The sequence below is a fragment of the Sturnira hondurensis genome, unplaced genomic scaffold (assembly GCF_014824575.4).
Source record: "Sturnira hondurensis isolate 20B ecotype Veracruz unplaced genomic scaffold, ASM1482457v3 Scaffold0022910, whole genome shotgun sequence".
Lineage (NCBI taxonomy): Eukaryota > Metazoa > Chordata > Mammalia > Chiroptera > Phyllostomidae > Sturnira > Sturnira hondurensis.
Window position 1 is genome coordinate 665,316 of NW_028095541.1, and position 20,483 is coordinate 685,798.

Genomic DNA, 20,483 nt, shown 5'->3' on the forward strand with positions numbered 1-20,483 from the left:
CATGACAAAACAAAACAAAACAAAACACACAAAAAAACCCCACCATGACAGATCAAGAGAGAAACTACAGAAAAAGGGAAAAAGGCATTTTTCCTGATTTTTTTAATAAGAGGCTCTGCATTCCTCTTTTACAGCAGGGTCTGCAAATTATGTATCCAACCCTGAATTGTGTATCAAATGAAGATCTACTCCCAAGCTATTGTCTAGTTTCCTTTTCATGTTTGGAGTGTTCTCCTGCAACTCTGCTTCTTCAGTTTTTTCGTATTGCTCAATGCTGAGGTCTGGTTCTGCTTAATTTTAAAAGGCTAATTACTAATAGTTCATTACTCTGAATTCTTTCCCACAGAACTCAGTTTATCATATGGTTAATTAGCATCAGTGTATTGGGAAGAGCAGGAAAACATTTGTTTCTTCTCAGAGCCCTATAAGTAAGTATTATATGCCAAGTGATATTCAATATGTTAATGACTGGTCTGGCTGGAGCGTGGAACAATACAAGTGGGTGTCGACTGCAGAACAGATACACCGCCGTGGGAGTCCTCTGCTCTGCTCGTTACGCTTTTGCTCTTGCTAGATGAAGGATCCAAGACATTCCAAGGGACAGCCCAGCATAGCTGGGACAGCAGGGGGCCACTTGGGATCGGTAGGTACTTACGAAGTGGCGTAGATGTGTTTGAGTGTCCTTCATTCTGTAAGGTCATACTGGGGCTTTTGACTGGGTATCAGCCCAATGGCATGACCCTCCACAAGATACTTAGTCTCTCCAGTGTTTAGTTGTTTTAACTATCAAATGACAGTTATAAAACATGATCAAGTCCTCAAATATTCACTAGCTAGTATGGTCAGTGTTTTTTCTCAATGATGTTAAGATTTAAATGTAAATAGACTTGGTCCCCCAGAGGTTCCTAATAACATCTGGCCCTGGAAAGAAGACATGCATACAAATAATTATGATATGAGGTAGAGGGTGTCCTGGGAGAGAAACATAAGCTGCTGTGGGAGCTGAAAGAACTGAGAGATCACTTCTGATTTGGGAATAAATGAGATAGACCTGGGAAGGCTTTGTGAAAAGCGTGGCCAATGACCTGGGTCTTAAAGCAGGAAGTGAGATTTTTAGAGTCTTGACTACAGGGAGGAAATGCAGAAATAGGACTGGAGAAATGACCACAGTGCACCCCTGCAGCTCAGGAAAATCTACGAGTTTTTATGTCCAGTTTGTTTTCCCCTGTTTGTGTTCTACCTCCTCTGATTAGATTTGAAGCTTCTCAAGTATTTCTAATTCTTGCTCCTAACGCATGATCAATAAATGCTTTGGGGCCATGATGATTGCTGCCTTGTGAACTTTTATGTTCTTTATGAAAACTAGAGATACAATGTGTCAAGATTTAATCATGCATCGTGTTGAATATTTGGAGAGAGAAGCTTGTGTAACCAGTGGACATCATATGCAAATGGACCGGGCTATGTTTGTGTATGTGGTGCACTGTGGCTGGGGCTTTCCAATGCAGGCTCCTGGTATGCTTTGTGGTGGTCACTAGAGAGAGATCACTGTACTAGGGCTTCCATGTCAAGAATAAGGTTATTAATGGAGACAGAAGTTAGTCCATATACACATATGTTGGTTACGCACAGCAGTGTATGGACATGGATATGTAAAAAATGTTTGTGGGTAGGACCAGAATATCTCTCAGATACAGTCCAGAGTTTGGGGTGGTTTTTCAAGAAGCTAAAACACATTCAGTTGCCTTCTGGGGCAGGTCAGGGCTAGGCCTGTTGCACTGAAACACTGATGGTACAGTAAGAAATAAAAAATCGAAGGATGTGACTGGTGAAATATGAAATTCCTCTTAAAATCCTACAGAAGAGTGCAGACCTGGCCTCCCCAGTCCTGCCAAGTTTAATGTGGTATAAATGGCAATATTTATATTGATCTATGGCAATCAATATGCCTATAGATCCCAACTCCTCTGATTTGGTATATTCCTCACTTCACACTGGCTGCTGAGGCCACCAAAGCTTGCATAGGCCTGTGGAGGGATGAGGTAGGGACAGAAGGTCAATGTATACGTTACCGCCAGGAATGTTTAATCACATTCACATTGCTGCGTGGCATAGTGAGTGGTTCTGTGATTAAATGGAGCGACTCGGTAACTCACCTGATCTTGAGTTGCTTTCTTTGTCCATCTTTATCCTTGGGGTAGCCTTGGGGTATTACCCTAACTCACCTCCATTACTCAAGCCTTGGCTCTGGGGTTATATTAGAAGTGAGAAGGTAAATGTGGAGATAGAGTCAAAGAGGTCGAATTCATTAGAGTATCTCCAGCTCCACTCTAGGCAGAGGTCCTCAAGCAGTTTCCTTCAATCACCATTGCTTGGTGCGTGGAAGGAAATAATTGATTCCCTTTGTTTTAAACCTTTCCTAACCAGGAAACCTCCTGATTTATTCTGAAGGATAACATGGGCCAGGTACATATTTCTTAGGCTTACTTTTACAACCCTAGGTAGGCAGTTTCAAAAATCACTTCAGACTTAGGTGTTCGGTTTTAAACCATAAGAAAAGCTGGCAGGGCCCGAGCTGACTTACAGACAATTGGTTCATGTTACAAGTTGCTGGTGATCCATAAAGCCATGCTTGGTTGGCATCATGCCTGCCGAGGGGATTCTAGGAGACAGGATACACAATGGGCTGACACGGGGGACTGCTGTGATTTCTGTGGCTCCAGGGAAGCTCATTGCTCAAAAAGTCCTTTTCTAACTTCTATTTTCTAAAATATTCCAAAATATCCCTCTTCCAGTGTATAGTTTTATCCCGTTAATTTCTCCCTGAGGGGTTGGTGATTCTTTATGTCTATTGGTCAATAAAGGGCCTGAGAGCGTCAAAGGAAATGCCTATAGTAGCAGTGGAACCAGAGAAGAAATCCTGGGTTAAAGGTGGACAACTTCCCTTTTATCATTGTGGCAAATATAAACACCAGCAGTACCGAGATTAGCATATTTATATTACTTCATAACATGAATGGGATAGCTCAAAAAACTTGAAGTGCCCCTACCTCTTGGGAAGCAAATGACTAATGTTTCATTTCATTGTGAGTTGTTTTATTGTCTAGCCTAATAGTCTGATGAATGGATTCTTTGAATTTTTGGAGGAGAAGTGAAAGCAAAGTTTTAGAATTTAAAATGACTGTATGCTATAGCTTCTTTTTTTAAAAACACAGCCAATTTTATGAAAATTCTCCAAAATATGTACTCAGTATTTAATTGTTTCTAAACTATGCCACCCTTTAGATAATAGTATTGTTATTTCATCTTTTATAGGCTTTTAAAATATTTTCTTTACAGTTCTTCAGTAGAAGGCAGGGTCTTGAGTTGCTAACTTCGGAGCCTCTGACCTACCCGTCTGATAAAGTTTCTTCTCAATATTCATGATCAGCATCTGGTTTCTGAATGAAAGGCTTTCGTCTTTCAATCACTGGCTGCTGGGATGAAACAGCCGCATGATCTCATTTGGAAGCAAACTTGACATCCAGTCTTGCATTTCTAATCAAATTTATAATCTGCCTTTAAGCTTCTTCTGGAGTCATGTTCAATTTATCTGCCAACATGTTAGTGCTGATACCCTGGCAGATGTGACAAAAAATCCCAAATATAAAGAGACAGTTATTTTCAATGCAATTCTCAAGACAAACCACCAAGAAGTCATTCACAAACATAGATTCACAGTCCCTCAGCTATTTCTGAGACCCATCAAAGTCAAAGTTAACATATAAGCTTTCAACATACTCCCTATTTGGGTCTTTCTATGTGTGAGACTCCTGTTAAATAACTGACCAGATCTCTTAGCACCTGCCAGCGTTTTTGAACATCTTTCTTTGTTTTGACTGCTGTAGTCAAATAGGGAAGAATACGAGGACACATCGTTTGCATTAAGATACTGCGGGTGGTAAAGGAAAAGATCAATAATGTTATCATGCCCTTTGGGGTGGCTGGAAAAAAACAGAGACCAGTGCATGAGCCATGTTGTCTTCCATGGCTGTAGCCCAACTCTGCATTAAGATTTCAGGGGCAGGTTTCTGTACTATCGCTTTTTTCCTCAGCTGATCTGGGCTCCAGCTTGGCTGGCTGGATGCAAACGGCCTCAAAACGTCTATCTAACGAAATGGCAGACCCTGTGTAAAGCAGCTTCTCTCCTTTGTGGAGGAACCAGTGCCAGAGGCTTCCTCGGTTTTAAATTGCTGTCATGGAGATAAATCTTATGCATAAGCTTGGTGTGTTTTTCATCAGATGTCCAAATACCTGGATAGAGTACTTTGTTCTCCAAAGTACTCGGACAGTGAAAATATAAAATCTGTTTTTATAATAAACAGCAATTCAATTTGATTTGGAAGGAATAGTCAAGAGTCAAGATGTTAAAGTTTAATGGGGATGCATTTTAAAAAGAAAGCAATCAATGATGCCTAGAGGGACTTTTGCCATATTTTAACACTAGTTAGAGATAAAAATCTAAGATGCCTGATTCATATTTCCATTCTCTTTTGGTGTAGTGTCTGATCCATTTGCCTGTCACTGAAAGAGGAGGGGGTGTCATCAGTCATCTTTTGCCCAAGGTCTACTCAAACCTGATGCCACAAAAATGTTACAGGAGAGCGATGTGTCACTACTGTATGCCCATGTGACCACCAAGGGCCATAAAGGAGAAATGGAACTTTGAGGGATTGTTTCTTCTCTCAGGGAGCAACAAATTCGAGAAGCAGTTTGATTTGTGCAAGTTAGAAACGTGCAGCTAAGTTTGGCTTGTCAGAATAATGAATGTGGGTATGTAATGCAGTCTAGTCAGGCTCCTCTGGCCCAGAATGTGGGTACTGTATTTTGGAAACAGAGAAGAAAGGGTACTGTGATTTTTTTTCATGTTTTGAAATTCTATTAAACCCGTCCATCCAGTAGTGAGGTGTTAGTTCAACTGCTGTAACTACCATCTCACCTTTTGCCAGGTGGCTCAGAACATGGGCAGGAGGAGAACAAATTGGGGGTGATTTAAATAGTCCTACAGTTGCTCAGTCAAACCTGAGGTAAAGCAATATTGCTGTGTGCTTCCTAGAGCCTTAACAATAGAGAGAATGGTAGAGTCCTGTCCATACTTTTTCCTAATTAGGTGTCCTTAAGTGTGGCTTCGAGAAATGCATCTAAACCTAAGAATTATCCTTTCAAGACCTAAGATTCTGTTTTTTTTTAACACCCTTTAAATAATCCTCCCTTAATTTCAGTTCTAGTTGTTTTCTTCTTTGCACTAATAGTTTTCTTTTTAGGTCTTCTTTATTAATATTTATTCTTCCTGCCCATTAGCCCTCTTCCTTCTACTGTGGTTCCACTTAAGTTAACTCAATTCAAAAGTATTTATTGAACAAAAGTGTCTATCAAACATTTATGCAGTTTTCGTGGGAAGATATAAAGGAATTAGAGATGTAATTCCCAGCTTGTTTTATAAGGATCAGTACTGAGACAAACTACATGAACCATCTATGAAGCATTTCTAAAGCAGTGGGTAACCCACTTGAGAGGTGGAGCTGAACCCAGTACTGATTCCTAACAAAGTGCCTCAAATTTTACAGATGGTCAGTGTGTTTGTTGAATGAGAAAAAGACCAGTTGGATTTAAAGTAAGGGACATACCACGGTAAAATGATGATGCTTACTGTTGACGAAAAGTTAATGTGGAAAAACACTGCAACTTCTTGCAAGTTTCCATTGGGTTCTTTCCCCACCTTATGCTCCAGATGCACCAAGTAAATTATATTTTTCCCAAAACTTGCCTGCATACCATTTCATGCTACTCTCTGCCTCATTTCCCCTTTTCATTTGGTGGAACTATAGTGATCTTTGAAGGCCCAATTCAAAGGTCACTTCATCTGGGAGACATTCTTCACACTGCTCCAACTACCACATCCCAAGGGTGTAACTAGTATCCCTGCACTTCTTTCCACGTGTCCCTCTGTCCTGGCCCACTGAGGCAGAAGGGATCCACATTAAGCTCTCAACACTCGTTCTCAAATAAACACCGACTACACCAACCACGTACCATTTAAGATACAAGCTGGGAAGATACAAAAGCAAGTAAATCAGGATTCTGAATTTGATATCCAATAGTCTAGTGTGGTAGGTAATCCATACACATACATAAAACAAGACAGAGTGCCCTGGGCTGCAGTAGCATCAGGGTTTATGCTTGGTGACTGCTTTTGAGTATTCCTAATTTGAGAGTCATTGGTTTGAGATTAAAACAGATAACAGAGTACTCGTGAAACATCACAACTACTACGGATTATGTTTAAAAGCCCCTACACATCAGCAGGGTGTATAGTTTGAAGCTGCTCAGTGAGCAACTGATGCCATAGTGTGTCTCTCATAAAATGTCCCACCCCTTTGTCACCAGCCTTGCCCTGGAGCCAGCTTCCTCTAGAGAGAGAAGGAGACTGTGGTTTGCTGTAGACAGTGAGGAGAGCCATAGAAGACCAAGTCTGCAGATTCTGATGCCTGTGAATTCCCACTGCAGAGTGTTGGGTTTCGAGGAAGGCTTGGGTGAAGAAGTGAAGAAATTGGAAAAAATATACATTCTTCCCAGTTGGAGCCATCCTAAATTCCCATGATGCTCAGCCAAGAACCTGACAATAGTTAAGAACACAATCAAGATATTTATGCAATGTTTAATTTTCCTAACCTATTGTGCTTGTATTAATTCTACAGTCCTGAAATATATTCAAAACATTGGAAGTAATTTAAGATAAATAGCTTTGCAGTAAATATGCTATATGCCAAAGATGCAGCTTAGGTCAGTGGCCAGACCACACCTCGGAAGAGGACTAAGAGACAATGGACTAAGAGGAAATCAGATACGAACCCTCAGAGTATTGCGTTCCTACTCAGAGTAGAGCAAAGAGAGTTGGTGCTGGCCAAGAGATCATCTCTGGAGTGCCCAGAATCGTGGGCTGGAGTGGTGACTAATTCTGATCCTTAAGAATGACCTTTCCTGGAAGTGTGTGAAGAGAACATTCACATAAGAAATTAAGAGGCCCAATAAATGTGAAAAATACATTTTCCAGGGTCTGGCACAAATAACACCCCTTATTACGAGCTGGTAATGTAGACCAAATCTTTTATTACAAAATCATAAACATGTAATTCTATAATATCACAATATCACACTCAAGCCCACCATATGACATTTTAGGTGAAATGTGCAAATGGCTGTCCATCTCGTGAAAGACATTCACGTCCCCTACCAACAGCACTTGGTGGCGTTACTTCCGTGGGACCCCGTATTAGCTCACTAGGCACCGAGTAAGAGTTTGTGTCATTTGTTTTTTAACAGTATACGGTGAGTGTATGCATTTCTTAGGGCTGCTGTAACAAAGTGCCGCGAGCCAGATAGCTTAAGCCAGAAATTTGTTCTCTTGCAGCTCTATGAGCCAAAAGTCTAAATAAACTCAAGGTGTTGGGAAGACTATATTCCTCTGTGACTCTGGGTATGATCCTTCCTCACCTCTTTCGAGCTTCTAGTGGTGGCCTTTGATTTAGGTTGTTCCGGGCGTGCCCCTGCACCTCTCCAGCCTCTGCCTCTGTCCTCACGTGGCCTCTTCCCTGTGTGTCTCTGCTTTCGCTGGCATTTTCCTCTTTTTATAAGGACACCAATCTTACTAGATGAGGGCCTGCCTTAGATGAACTGATCTTAATTACCTCTGCAATGATCTCATTTCCAACAGGTCACATTCACAGGTCCTGAGGGTAAGGATTTCAACATACTTTTTTTTTTTTTTTTTTTTTTTGGTGGGGAGGAACACAATTCAAGCCATAACAAAGAATACTATATTTTGTCATTTTTTTAAATCTGATTTTAACTGGCCATGTACTGCTCCATTTTATGGATATAGCATAATTAAAATACCTATCAACATGAAAAAATGAGATGATTACACTCCATGTTGTTAAAGATTTGAAAGGTTAAAAGGTCTGTCTATATCTGCCTGCATACTGCTTCTCACCTGGTTTAGTCTGGGTTCCCAAGGCCCAGAAGTGTGTAACTTCTGGGCCTTGGAAACCATGCAACCCAGTGGCAAAGCATTTGCTGGTCTGAATTCTCCAGGCATGTGACGTGGAGTGGGCATGGTTAGGGCTTTCCAGGGCCTGTGGTACATGTAGGAGGGACCAGCATCCTCAGGCCTAGGTTCTCTGTAGTGTAATGTACATTTAGCTCGCTTACTATTTGGATTATGTTAACTCTATTTTCTATCCCCAAAACTACAAACATCCTGTGTAGCTGTCAGAAGCTCAGGGCTAGTTTGCAAAATGAGTCGTAGCTTCTGAGCTCCTCGAGAGCCAGATGAGGGCTGTGCTCATTTTTATATACTCAGCATTAGGACAATGATCTACACATGTTGGTGGAACCAAGCAAACTTCTGTGTTGGCCTTTCAGGGATATTCCTGGAAGACTCCTGGTTAGTAGACAGCTTGTGTAGAGACCTCTGGAAGGGGCCACCCAGATTTCCTGTTACCTGAGAAACAGTCAGAGCCAACTCTGCCTCCTATCTCACCACCTGCCACCACGCTGTGGCTTTCTGTGCTCCCGCTTTGTGTTCCGAATCAAAGGTCTTTGGTGCCCTTAAACTAGGCAAGGGGCCCCCCCCCGACCCCACATCCAAGCCGAGCCATTTCTGGTAAGGAATGGACAGCCTCCAACGGTCAGTGTGGGCTGTGCCCTGGTGAGCTTGCCAGAATTTTGACAGGCTACTGGGGAGTATACCACTGCTCTTCTCTCCTGGAAAGAAACAGAAGGCACAGGCAATTCTGCCGGGGAAAAGCTCAATTTTAAGAAAGGGTTGATGTGAAGTTAAAAAAACACCAAAACGTCCTGAAGTTTTTTTTTCCTCTTTGTTTTCTGTGCCACACTTTTTTTAAAAGATCTTGTGTTCGTTGGTTTCAGTGAGAAAGCTGGCCCTGCCTGGGCTCTGTCCTGCAGCTGTAGCTCACTTAGGGTATCGTGGCAACCCTGCCAGGGGGGAAAATAGAGCTGTGGTCCTGTGATCGGTGCCGCTCTGTTTACAACAGGAATGTGAGCAGTCTCAGCCGGGAGGGGAGAGTGATAACAGAAAAGCTTTTTTTTTTTTTTTTTAAAGTTTCCTAGTGTTTTTAGACTCTGAGCAAAACTGCTAAAGGAGACATCTCCAATTTAAAGGAGTGATATTTTGGTGCCATGTTGCAATAGAGACTCTTCATTAATAAATACGAATGAGATGCAAAAGGACAGGAAACTGGGACGTCACTCTTTTTTGACACAAATCAGGTGGGAAAACCTCAGTGCTTGGGGGCCTGAGGGATGAAACAGCAAGCCTTCAATTAGAATACGTTTTTTTTCACCGTATCCCCAGTTGTACCCGTACGTGTGAAAGGACGTTAGAAAGGCTGCTCGGGTGGGTGCAGCCTTTCGGCAGAGATGCCTGGGGTGACTCCAGTCTCCAGTTTGGGCCTGGGAACTGGCTTGGTGGCTTTCCAAAAGGGTGATAACCCAGTCTGAGAGCGTCCCTCTTCAGAGAGCTTCTGTGAAATAGCCCTGGTATCAAAACACTGACCTGCTTCTGCTCGGGACCCAGGCTCCCCGGTCTCCTTACACACACACACATAGGTGCATGCATGCACACACATATATTACACACATGCACCTTTGCTTAACAGGCTCTCTGCAGCTTTTTGTGGCCATTCTTTTCATATTTACTCCACCATGTCATAATTAGAAACTATTAGCCACTGTTGAGTGTTTGCCACATATCAGATACTATACTTGCGTTATCCCATGAACCCTTCATATCCCAGCTGTGTAGCAATCATTACCATCTCTGCCTTACAGATGAGGCAGCAGAGGCTCAGGGAAGGTGCGTGATTTGCCTCGACCTGTGAAGGTGGTGAGGGGCAGAGCAGAGATATGAAGTCAGGTGTCTGCCCTGTTGCGCCACGTTTTGATGCAAGAGACCTCAGCAGCCCGAGGGAGCAGGAAGTCAGGGACCGGCAGTGCCCCAGGGACTCCCCTGGGCTGCACCGGAGGTTCCGTCGGCGTCCTGAGTCTGTACCACAGAGGCACCCAGAACCAGACGCCATTGCTTCTGACCTGGGCAGTATAGGCTTTCACTACTCTGACGAATGGGGATGAGGCTGCTACACTCTTTAGTTTCCATTCTCGAGATACTGTATGTCGTATCAGCCACCTCCTGCCTGCCTGTTTCCTGGCAGAGGTGAAGTTGAATGGAAAGAGATTCTGTCTGCAAACAAGATCTGGAGGCAAATTGGCTCACTTTTCCTTCCTCCTACCCCCTCCTTCTCTCTCTCATACTAAGTGAATATTTGAGCACTTGTGTGTGTGCATGGGTGTGTTTGTGTGTTTGTGTGTGTGTGTGTGTGTGATATATACTGGGATAGGAGCCTGGGATATTGAGGGGGAATCAGTCAGAGAGCTCGGTCTCTCTGGAGTTGACTGGGAGAGCCCTGACTGGTGCGGGTCAGTGAGCTGGATGTTATCCCACAAACCATCTTGTGGTTCAGTTCCAGTCAGGGCACATATCTGAGCTTTCACTAAGGTGCTGGGTTGGGGGTTTGCAAGAAGCAACAAGACCCATGTTTCTCTCGGACATCACACATTGACGTTTTCTTTCTCCCGCCTTCCCCCTCTCTCTAAAAAATAAATAAATAAAATCTTCAAACTAAAGTTGACATGGTTTATTCATTTAGACTTTCTGAATATTTCCTTGCACAATATGAGAACATCAATGGTAACCTCAAGAAATTGATCAGTGTACTAAATTAAGAGAATATATATATATGAAAGTACTTCATAAATTTTAAAGTGCTAAGGAAATCAGAACCATTGCTGTCATTTATATCTTAGCAGGTTCTTGAGACCAAACCTTGTCTCAACTCCTGGGATTCCTGCCAAGAATCAACATCTCTTCTCTTTGCTGGTTGCTTATAATTCAAATTTGAACAGCATCGGACTTCTGACTATGTTAAGAAACCTAACATTGTTTAATTCCTGAAGGTCAATCAGGCATCGTTGTGCAGGGTGTAGTTTAGCTCCTGCCTACTTTGTTTTCACATTGAAATGGCAACATTTCACATATGTATGTTCTGCAGCTTGCCTTATCCATTTAGTTACCTTGGACAAACTTCCAATTATAGCCCATTCTTTGGACCACTTGACGCTTTGTAGGAATTGTGTGGTATTTTATCATATGGTTTGGCATTACGTATTTAATTAGTCCCCTCTTCATGGGCACCTATGTTGCTTCTAATTGTTCCCACTGCAAACAATGCATTAATGAAAATCTTTATGAACATATCTTTGTGAATCTGTGTTTGTATTTCTGTGAGATGAAAGTGAAACTGTGGATTGAAAGGAATTTATAATTTACATTTTGGTAGATACTGTCAAATTGTCAAAGGAAGATACCGTCAAATCTTCCAAAAGGGTTGTACCAATTTATACTATTTTTCACTGTGTATATGAGTATCCCGCCTTCTTGCCAACGTAGAATATTATCTTTTTAAAGACATTTGACAAGCTCATGGACAAAATTCATATTTCATTATTTATTTGCATTTCTTTAACTGTTAACAGGACTAAACTTGATTCTTGGCTTTTTAAATTTCTTTCATAAACTACCACTTCATAACATTCTGCCCTTTTTTCCTGTGGATTGTTAATATTTTTCTTTGCTGAATTGTAGGAGGTCTTTTTTTGATGTTCAAATTTGTTTATTAAATGCATGATTAGGACGTACCTTTTATTCTTGATTAAAGCTTCCCTCACTCCCTGTTCATGGGCATTAATTTTCCTTTCCCGGAGAAACGCTGCGGGTCATAACCCCGCCCCCCGGTTTTGTGGCCTGGCAGATACAGAATCTTGACACTGCCTTTCTGAGAAGTGTCTACCACATGGAATGATGTCACAGGGGCATTGAAACGAGCAGAAACTTCAGAGACAGATACTGAGTGTGGATTCTGTCATTTACCAACCGGTAGACATTGGGAGAGCTGCTTAGCCTCCTTGTGCTCTGTTTTCTTAGTGTGAGATAGGATAGTAATATTTACTTTCTCTTAGTACCGTATCTATCCCCGAAGGCAGGAGATGTGTAGAAGCCCCTCTTTTGGGAAATTTGGACTTATAAAGGGTTTAAGAAGGAAGAACCTCTAGCTAGTAAAGTTATACAGACCAAGAAGATCTAGGAACTATGAACCAAGCTTCTTTTGCCAAGTTGGCGAAAGGCGTTTTTTCCTTTATTTTAAACAGAAATACACAACATAAAATAAAACTCACCATTTAAGAGTTTGATCAATTGTGACAATTGTATATACTTACAGAGTTAGCACCCCAAATAAGATGCATAAATTTTCCATCCCCTTCAGAAAGCTTGTTACAGCCTTTAGGTAATTTTTACTTTCAACAACTTTCTGATTTATATCATAATATATTAGTTTTCCTTATATTTGTAAGTCCTATAAATGGAATCATATAGTATATACTTATTTGTGTCGGGCTGCTTTTAGTCAACATAATATTTTAACACTCATTTATGCTATTTCATATGTCAGTAAATTGTTCTTTTAAATAACTAGGTAGCATTCCATTGTATGAATAGACCGCAATTTACTTATCTGTCCCCTGTTGATGGATATTTGGGTTGTTGCCAGTTTTGACCCCTATGAGTAGGAATGCTACAAACATTCTCATACAGGTCTTTTGTGGGCATCTATTTTCATTTCTTTCGGGCACCAGAGTGAACTCATTAGTCCAGTGTATTTTCAGGGTTTTTTTCAGAAACTGCCAAACAGGTTTCCAAACTGATTGGGCCATTTTACAATCGCACAAGCAAAGTAAGCGAGTTCCTCCTGCTGTTTGAGCATTTTTTGGTTTTAGCTCTTACAGTTGGTGTTCAGTGGCATCGCATTGGTTTGGCAAGTTGGAATGTAATGTCTTTGTTTTCAACTGTGAATGCTCTGTCCACACCTATTTACATTTCTCTTTTTCCATGTGAGATTTGAAATTCTGCAAGGTCAGAGGCTCTGCCTGATATACTACCCTTACATACTGAACTGCACCAAATAGAGGGCCAGGAACATAGCAGGTGCTGAATTAATTTCTTGATTAATTTCTTGCTACCAAGAAACATTTGAAGACTATTTAGTAAGGAGAATGGATGAGAAAAGGCTGTAACCATGAAATGCTTTTCAAACCCTTACAAATGTGTTGGTTTTCAAACATCTTTGGAAAGACTGGCTCTGGTTTATTCTCCTTCTTTCTCTGTCTCATTCTCACTTTCCCTGGTCATTAGGTAATCAGGTTTGCTCAGTAGTCAGGGTTTCTTGGCAGCCTTGACTGGTAAGAAGGTTGTGGGTGGCAATTTTTTGTGTCAAGATCTGGCCAGCAATGACAAGTTCAAGAAGACAGAGAGATGAATGAGTTGGGCTCTGTTATTGGTCATCTTTCCTCTTCAACCTCAGCTGGCCTCATCCTTGCATGGTTTTTATTGGTGCTATATAGTGTTATAAAAATTATTCCTTTTTGATTTTTAGAACTTTTTCTCTTCCCATTTTTAAAAGTGAAATAGACAAATGAAATTGCCTACACTGTGAATTTTTCTTCCAAAAATTTGAAGAAAATAAAAAACTATTAACAACCTAAAAATAATCTGAAGATAATTGTAGATTGCATGATGACTCATTTTGCTCTCCAACTGCTGTGTAAAAGAATCCTTTGACTGTTTTTTCTTTGTTGGATAAAAAAAAATTTTTTCCCATGTGAAATACTGGGTGGTCAGGTACAGTGGAGAACATTTCAGGCGGGACTATCTTGTGCAGGCTGTAGTGACACCTCGTATGAGGACTTCAGGCAAATTACAAATCTCCCGACTTTTATGGCTTGCTGTTGGAGGAAGTCATTAAGAGGACATGGTGACCAGTTGATCTGCAAGCTGGACCTGGGCTATCCGAGGTCTTCAGGGACATAGCCTTGAGAGATCCATGTGGTGTCGCAATCATCCGCATGGTGTACGGAACTGAACCTAGGAACGGCCTCTATCTAAACTTTTAAGATTCTGGCAGGCAGATGTGACATCTACCCCTCTTCCAGCCACCCAAGACAAGCCATGAGTATAAGTTCTCTTGCTTCCTGAGCCTGTCACTTAACAATCTGAGTGGCCTGTCTCTTTCTTTCACCTCCCTTTGCCCTTTCTGTATGGAAATTTCTGAGGTTGTGAACCAACATTTGTCTGTCAAAACTCCAATCTATTAGTTTTGAGAGATTTGCAAAAAATGTATAAAATCAGAGGCTGAGAAAAGAAATTGAGCTTTTATGCAAGTGTTGCCGTGTTTTTAAAAATTTACTTAGGATAATGCATATGAAGTATATCATACTTACTCAGTGCTTCTTGTTTTCTTCCATATATTTAGTAGGTATCAAATGTATACCTACTATGTGTAGGTTTTCTGCTAGGTGCTGTAGATGTATCTGTGAACCAGACAGGCTCTGTGCCTGGCTTGGCAGAATTTGGGCAGTGTGGCCATGACCAGCAGACGAGCAATTAGAGCATGACTAAGATGGTGGCGGGTGTAGGCCAAGGCCATGAGTCCCTCACTCAGGTCTTGGGGAAAACTGCATCTTTCCCCAAGAGACAAGCTTTCCAGAGAAAACTGCATCTGACCTGGGTTGAGTCAAATAGACTTCATTATGCAAAGGAGCAAGGGGATCATTGTTTTTGCCAGACTGAATAGGTATGTTAAGACCTATGTGAAGGTCTTACTGCAGATGTGAAGGTCCAGAGATGGGAGAGGGGAGGTTACTCCAGGACCTGAAGTTCAGTGTCACTGGAGCATGGTGACAGGGGTGGGTGGTTGTGGTGAGGCAGAGCTAAGGGATAAAGTGAGGGATAAGGGAAATGGCCCTATCATGCTGGGCCTTCTAAGTCATGTGAAGGAGTTTGTCCTGCATCTTAAGTGCAATAGGAAACTTTTGTGTTGTTTTAAACAGAGTAATAAAATAAGGAGAGTTTTTTTTTTCTGAAGAAGGATCACTCTAGGTTGTTACGTGAAAGTTAGGAAGGGAGCCTGGGTGCAGGAAAACCTGGAGAGGACTGGGGTCAGAGCTAGGGGGAGCCAGTGAGCTGGGGGAAAGTGCTGGCTTTAAAAGATGGTTTCGGCCCTGGCTGGTGTAGCTCAGTGTAGATTGAGCACAGGCCTGTGAAGCAAAGTGTCACTGGTTTGATTCCCAGTCAGGGCACATGCCTGGGTTACGGCCCAGGTCCCCAATGGGGGACGCATAAGAGGCAACCACACATTGATGTTTCTCTGCCATTCTTTCTCCTTCTTGTCCCCTCTCTCTAAAAATAAATAAATAAAATATTTTTAAAAATTCTTAAAGAAAAAAAAAGATGGTTTGGTCCTTTATATTTTTGCCTGATTTTCTCAGCAATAGTGGTTGGCCAGATGGCCAGGAAGACACGGAAACGTTGTGAATGCAGATGACCTCTTTCGGCTTCCTGTGGTGCCAGTTCTGAGCGCTGAAGCACAAATTTAGAGCTGAGTGAGACTTAGTAAAATCTCTAAGATGAGTTCAAGGGTATCTCTGACTACATGAGACTCTCTGAGTGTGCAGACAATATGCTAATCGTCAAGCTTCTTCTTTTTGAGCCCTGTAACACTAAGGACCAAAACAGTTCATTCTGATGAGAAAAAATATTCTAGTATTTCAAAACACACAGTTCTCTCATAATTCTATTGTCCTTGAGTTTATCCTTCTCTGTGCCAAAGGGACAAAAAGGAATCAGACAGCCAGAGGTGACGTTTCTGGTCTACAATACAGCTGCTGTTATTGGGCTCTTTGGGTATTTGTGTTCAGTAATGCTTCCTGGTTTTTATTTTGCAGATTGTCAGAGAGTCCATTAAAATATTTTTCTTCCATCACAAAAGCTGTTATATTGTGTTTTTCTTTATGGTTTCCAAAGGTGACAAAGAGTCACCCAATTAGAGTCAGCAGGCTCATTTCCGGGGGTGAATGAGACTGATCAACTGGAAGGAGGTTCCTCTTGAGAACCGGCTTCCCACAGAAAGAAAAAAGTGACAAAAGACGATGACTTATAGTCTGCCTGTAGTTTAATCAAGGAAGTTTGTAGCCTACAGTGTTGACTTGTAACCTGAGAGCAGAGCTGAGAGACCATTAAAATCACCAAAGGAGATTGTCAGCTGTAGCCACAGGCTGTGGATCCCCCGCCTTTTTCCAGCAGTGGAGGCTACAGGCTGCCATTTGCTTACCCGCGAGGAGGAGGGAGCACCAAGCCTGGGCAGAGAGCATCCGCTGCCTTCTTGGTTGAGCAGCAATCAAAGTCCCCAAGTGCCACCTGGGGAAAGCTGTCCCTTTAGCTCCTGAGCCATTTATTAGGATGCCAGCCTCCCCCTCCTGCTCCTGCTCAGTCCCTGGTCCTGCGAGGGCAGCTCTTCTATTTTTGGCTCATTGAATTTTTTTCCTGCTGGACTGCATTGACTTTTTGGACTAAGAATTTTACTTGCCCATTTGGAAAATGCTTCCCTCATCCTCCTCCTTCACCTGTGCTTGCCTCTTGGTCTTTGGTTCAGATCTCTCGTTGTATGTATGGCTGCTGACCTCTTGGCCAATACCTTTGCTCATATCCAACTTTATTCTCTTTTCTATTTTTGTCAACTGACCTTATGACTTGGACTCTCCAGGTTGTCCCCTTGCCCCCTTTGTTTTTTGTGTCTGACGTGACACATAAAGGCAAAACATGAAAGAAAGCCACTTATTTTGACTCTGTAATACAGATATCCAGTGGGGCCAGACAGATGTCTGACCTTCTCAAGGTTAAATGGAATACACTTGAACCTTTCTTTCTCTGGCAGTAGGATGCTTCCAGTCTCTCTCAGGGAATTTCAGATGAAAGCACTGAGATGGGCCATTTCCCTTCTTTAACTGTTTACTTGCTTCTATTGAGTTCATCCAGTGTGTTGGCATTGTCTCAGCTTCCACACCCTCTGTGTGCTGTTCTTTCTCCTTTTTATATTACTATGTGCTGGAAATACCAGGTATGCTCTCGCTCCCAAGAATACTGTCTCCACAGAAACTAGAAAGGGAGGTTGCATGAGTTTACCTGAAGCATCAGTGTTATAGAGTGAATTTATTTATAATATTGAAAATCATTTAAATAAAATGAACATATCATTTTGGCATGAACATGCCTAAGTTTTAAACTCTTAGAGGAGAACACCACAGGAATTTCTCTTTGGCTTCCTCTTTCCTCAAACCCCTCTACTTATTGCTTTAATTACTTAAGTCAACCGTTCACTTCAATAAACAGATAGATCGATTCAATTGCTATTTGTTTTTCTGCCTTTGGGTCTTACTTTTCCTATTCAAAGAATCTAGTCAGAGTCTTCTGTATGCTGGACTCATCTAGGGCTGACTAGAAAGAGCTGGTCATTAAATATTCAGGAGTTTGGAGTCTATTGGTAGCTTGGAATTGGGCATAGTAGGAATATTTATACCACAAAGATAGGCAAATCCTATAAAATAGTTGTTTGTTTTTGTGTTGTTTTGATGAGTCATTTTAGTGGCAGACCACCACTTCAGAAAGCTTACCTGTGGAGAAATAGCTTTCCCCTTGCAGGCATAAATGGCTGCTGTAAATTGTGATGTTTGCCCTGGCTGGTGTAGCTCAGTGGATTGAGCGTGGGCCTGTGAACCAGACGATCGCGGTTCGATTCCCAGTCAGGGCACATGCCTGGGTTGCAGGCCAGTTCCCGGCAGGGGCAAGTTCCCAGCAGGGGATGCATGAGAAGCAACCATACATTGATGTTTCTCTTCCTCTCTCCTTCCCTTTGCCTCTAAAGATAAATAAATATCTCTTTATCATGCAGGAAGAAGTAAACCATGCTCATGGTTGATTCTGATGCCAAGCTTAGCTGAAATCTGTAGAGAATGTGCTGGGGTTTTAGGTCTGGACCTACTGGGGTCCTTGTTGGTGTGAAAACAAACTGGGTCTCGTTTCCTGAGTCAGTCTCTTTTTGTGCAGAGGTAATGTGATGCCTAGTGCCACTGGGCACTGGCTCTTTAAGAAGACATTTGTGAAGGTCTGCGATTGGGCCACTTCTCTTTTCTGTGCCCCGATGAAGACAAAGACCAGAAAGGGAGGGACCAGTAGAATGAGAGTTGGGAAGCCATACTAAGGGCTTCCAACTAAGGGCTTCCCCTTAGCCATACTAAGGGAAATCAAGCCATCCTGATTTCCTGAGTTAGTGAAAAACAGGGGCAAGACTGAACAAATGGGACTTTACCAAGATTCACCTGTGAATTGCTACAGAATAAATGGGGCTGGGAGGCCCACTAGAAGGAGGGAGACGATTGCTGGGGCTGTTTTCCTACAACACTCTCCACTCTCCCACATCCTACATTCTTTTTAGTTTATTTCTTCAAAATTTTCTTCCTCTACCTCAGATGAGGCTAATGCAGGTCATGTTTTCTTTTTGCTTGGCCCATGCTAATGAATTCATTAATGTTTTCAAATGAGACTTAATTGTTTTATCTCTTTATGGTAAAACACTGAGGGAAAATTTGCTTTAAAAGAAACCACAATTAGAACCCGCTGTCAGTAGCTGCAGAGTTCCTTAAATGGAAGATTAACAATGTTTGACTCTCACTTAACAGATGTTAACCAGTGCCCCATCAACACCAACATGAGGATTTGGAAAATGTTAGTCTGGGCCTGGAACAAAGTTCCATAATAAACTAAAAGGAAATATTACAGATAAGGTCAAAGTTCCCTTCAAGCTATTCATTATCCCCAGTATCAATGATTCTCAACTCCCTAACTCCCACCCCCCACCCCCCAAGAGTTAATTACTCTTGACATTTTTGAATACACCTTTCCTGGTCTTTTGCTTTGCATTTCTATATCTACACATCTACACTCCTATCTATCTATCTATCTATCTATCTATCTATCTATTTATCTATCTATCTATCTACTATCTATCTATCATCTATCATCTATCTATCTATCTATCATCTATCTATCATCTATCTATCTTTCCCCCAGAGAAAATATGTAGTATTATTTTGCAGCTTTTTGCTACCCAGTATATTTTTGAGGTCTATCCAAGTTAACAGATATAGAATAATTTTATTGTTTTTAACCACTGCAGCAGCCCCTTTTTTGTATGCATCATATTTTTAAGGACCACTCCCCTTGAGGGATATTTAGTTTTTCATTTGCACCAGCAATTTGCAACATCTTTATTGCTCACCGGTGCAAGTATTTCTCTAGGGGAATTACGAGGAATGAGATATGTAAGATCATAAGGTATTTACATTTTTAGCTTCAGTCAGTTCTGCATAACGACTAGCCAAGTGGCTATACCTGTTTAAATTCTAACCCACAGCACGTGAGAGTAGTGTTTTTCTTATACTCTGTCAAACGTGTCAACACTTAAAATGTTCTTGATAATCTGTGGGTAAAAAAGAAAAAATACCTCATTTGTGGTTTTAAGGTGCTATTACCAGTGTGGTTTTGTTTTCTTTCATATGCTTACTGGCCATTTACATTTCCTTTTCTGCGAATTGCCTGATAATAATGGTGTCCATTTTTCTCCTGGCTTGTTTGCTTTTTCTTTTTAACATGGGATACTAATTCTTTGTTCTCTGTGTTGCAAATATTTTCTCCTAATTTTGCTTATGTTTCAACTCATTTATGGTATCTTTTAATAAATAAGTTTTCAGTTTTGATATAATTAAATTTACCATTTTTTGTGATTTTTGCATTTTGATTAAGGAGAATTTCCCCTATCCTCAAAGTCACAGAGATGTTCTCTGATATTTTCTCATATGTGTGTGTGTGCACATATGCATTTATATTTGCATCTTTAATCCATATAGAATCTCCATATGGACAAATTTTCTTTTGTTGCAAAATAGTATATTATTCCTAGTATCAGTTATTGACTAATCTTTCTTCATGGATTTACAGTGTCACCTTTATCAAATATTAAATTCTTACATATATCTATTTTAGTTCTTAACTAAGTAGGTTCAAATGACCTACTTATTCCTACATCAATACTATCTAATTCTATAACTTTAAATATATGTTGACACCTAGGAAGGCTTGTTATTCTTGCCCATTCGTTCTTCCAAATAAATTCTAGAATCAGTGTGAGTGTTACGTGAAGAAATTGGCTGGGTTTTGATGGAAATTATATCGCATGCCTAGAGTTATTTTTGGAGAATCAATAATGATAGCAATGCTGTTGATGAGGGTGACAAGGACCGATTTCTGACCTCTGACAGAGCATTATCTGGAGTTCCAAACAGGATCAGTTAGATCAAGTGAAGACAGTGCTGGTGATGAGCCATCTTCTCCGTGTCCCATTTCTTTCCTTAGGTGAGCC

At 41.3% G+C, this 20,483-nt stretch overlaps 1 pseudogene; it reads right to left on the minus strand.

Moving 5' to 3' along the window:
- Window positions 1-3,343: 3,343 nt before the first annotated feature.
- On the minus strand, window positions 3,344-10,139 carry LOC118980435 (eukaryotic translation initiation factor 3 subunit E-like; annotated as a pseudogene).
- Window positions 10,140-20,483: the final 10,344 nt, after the last annotated feature.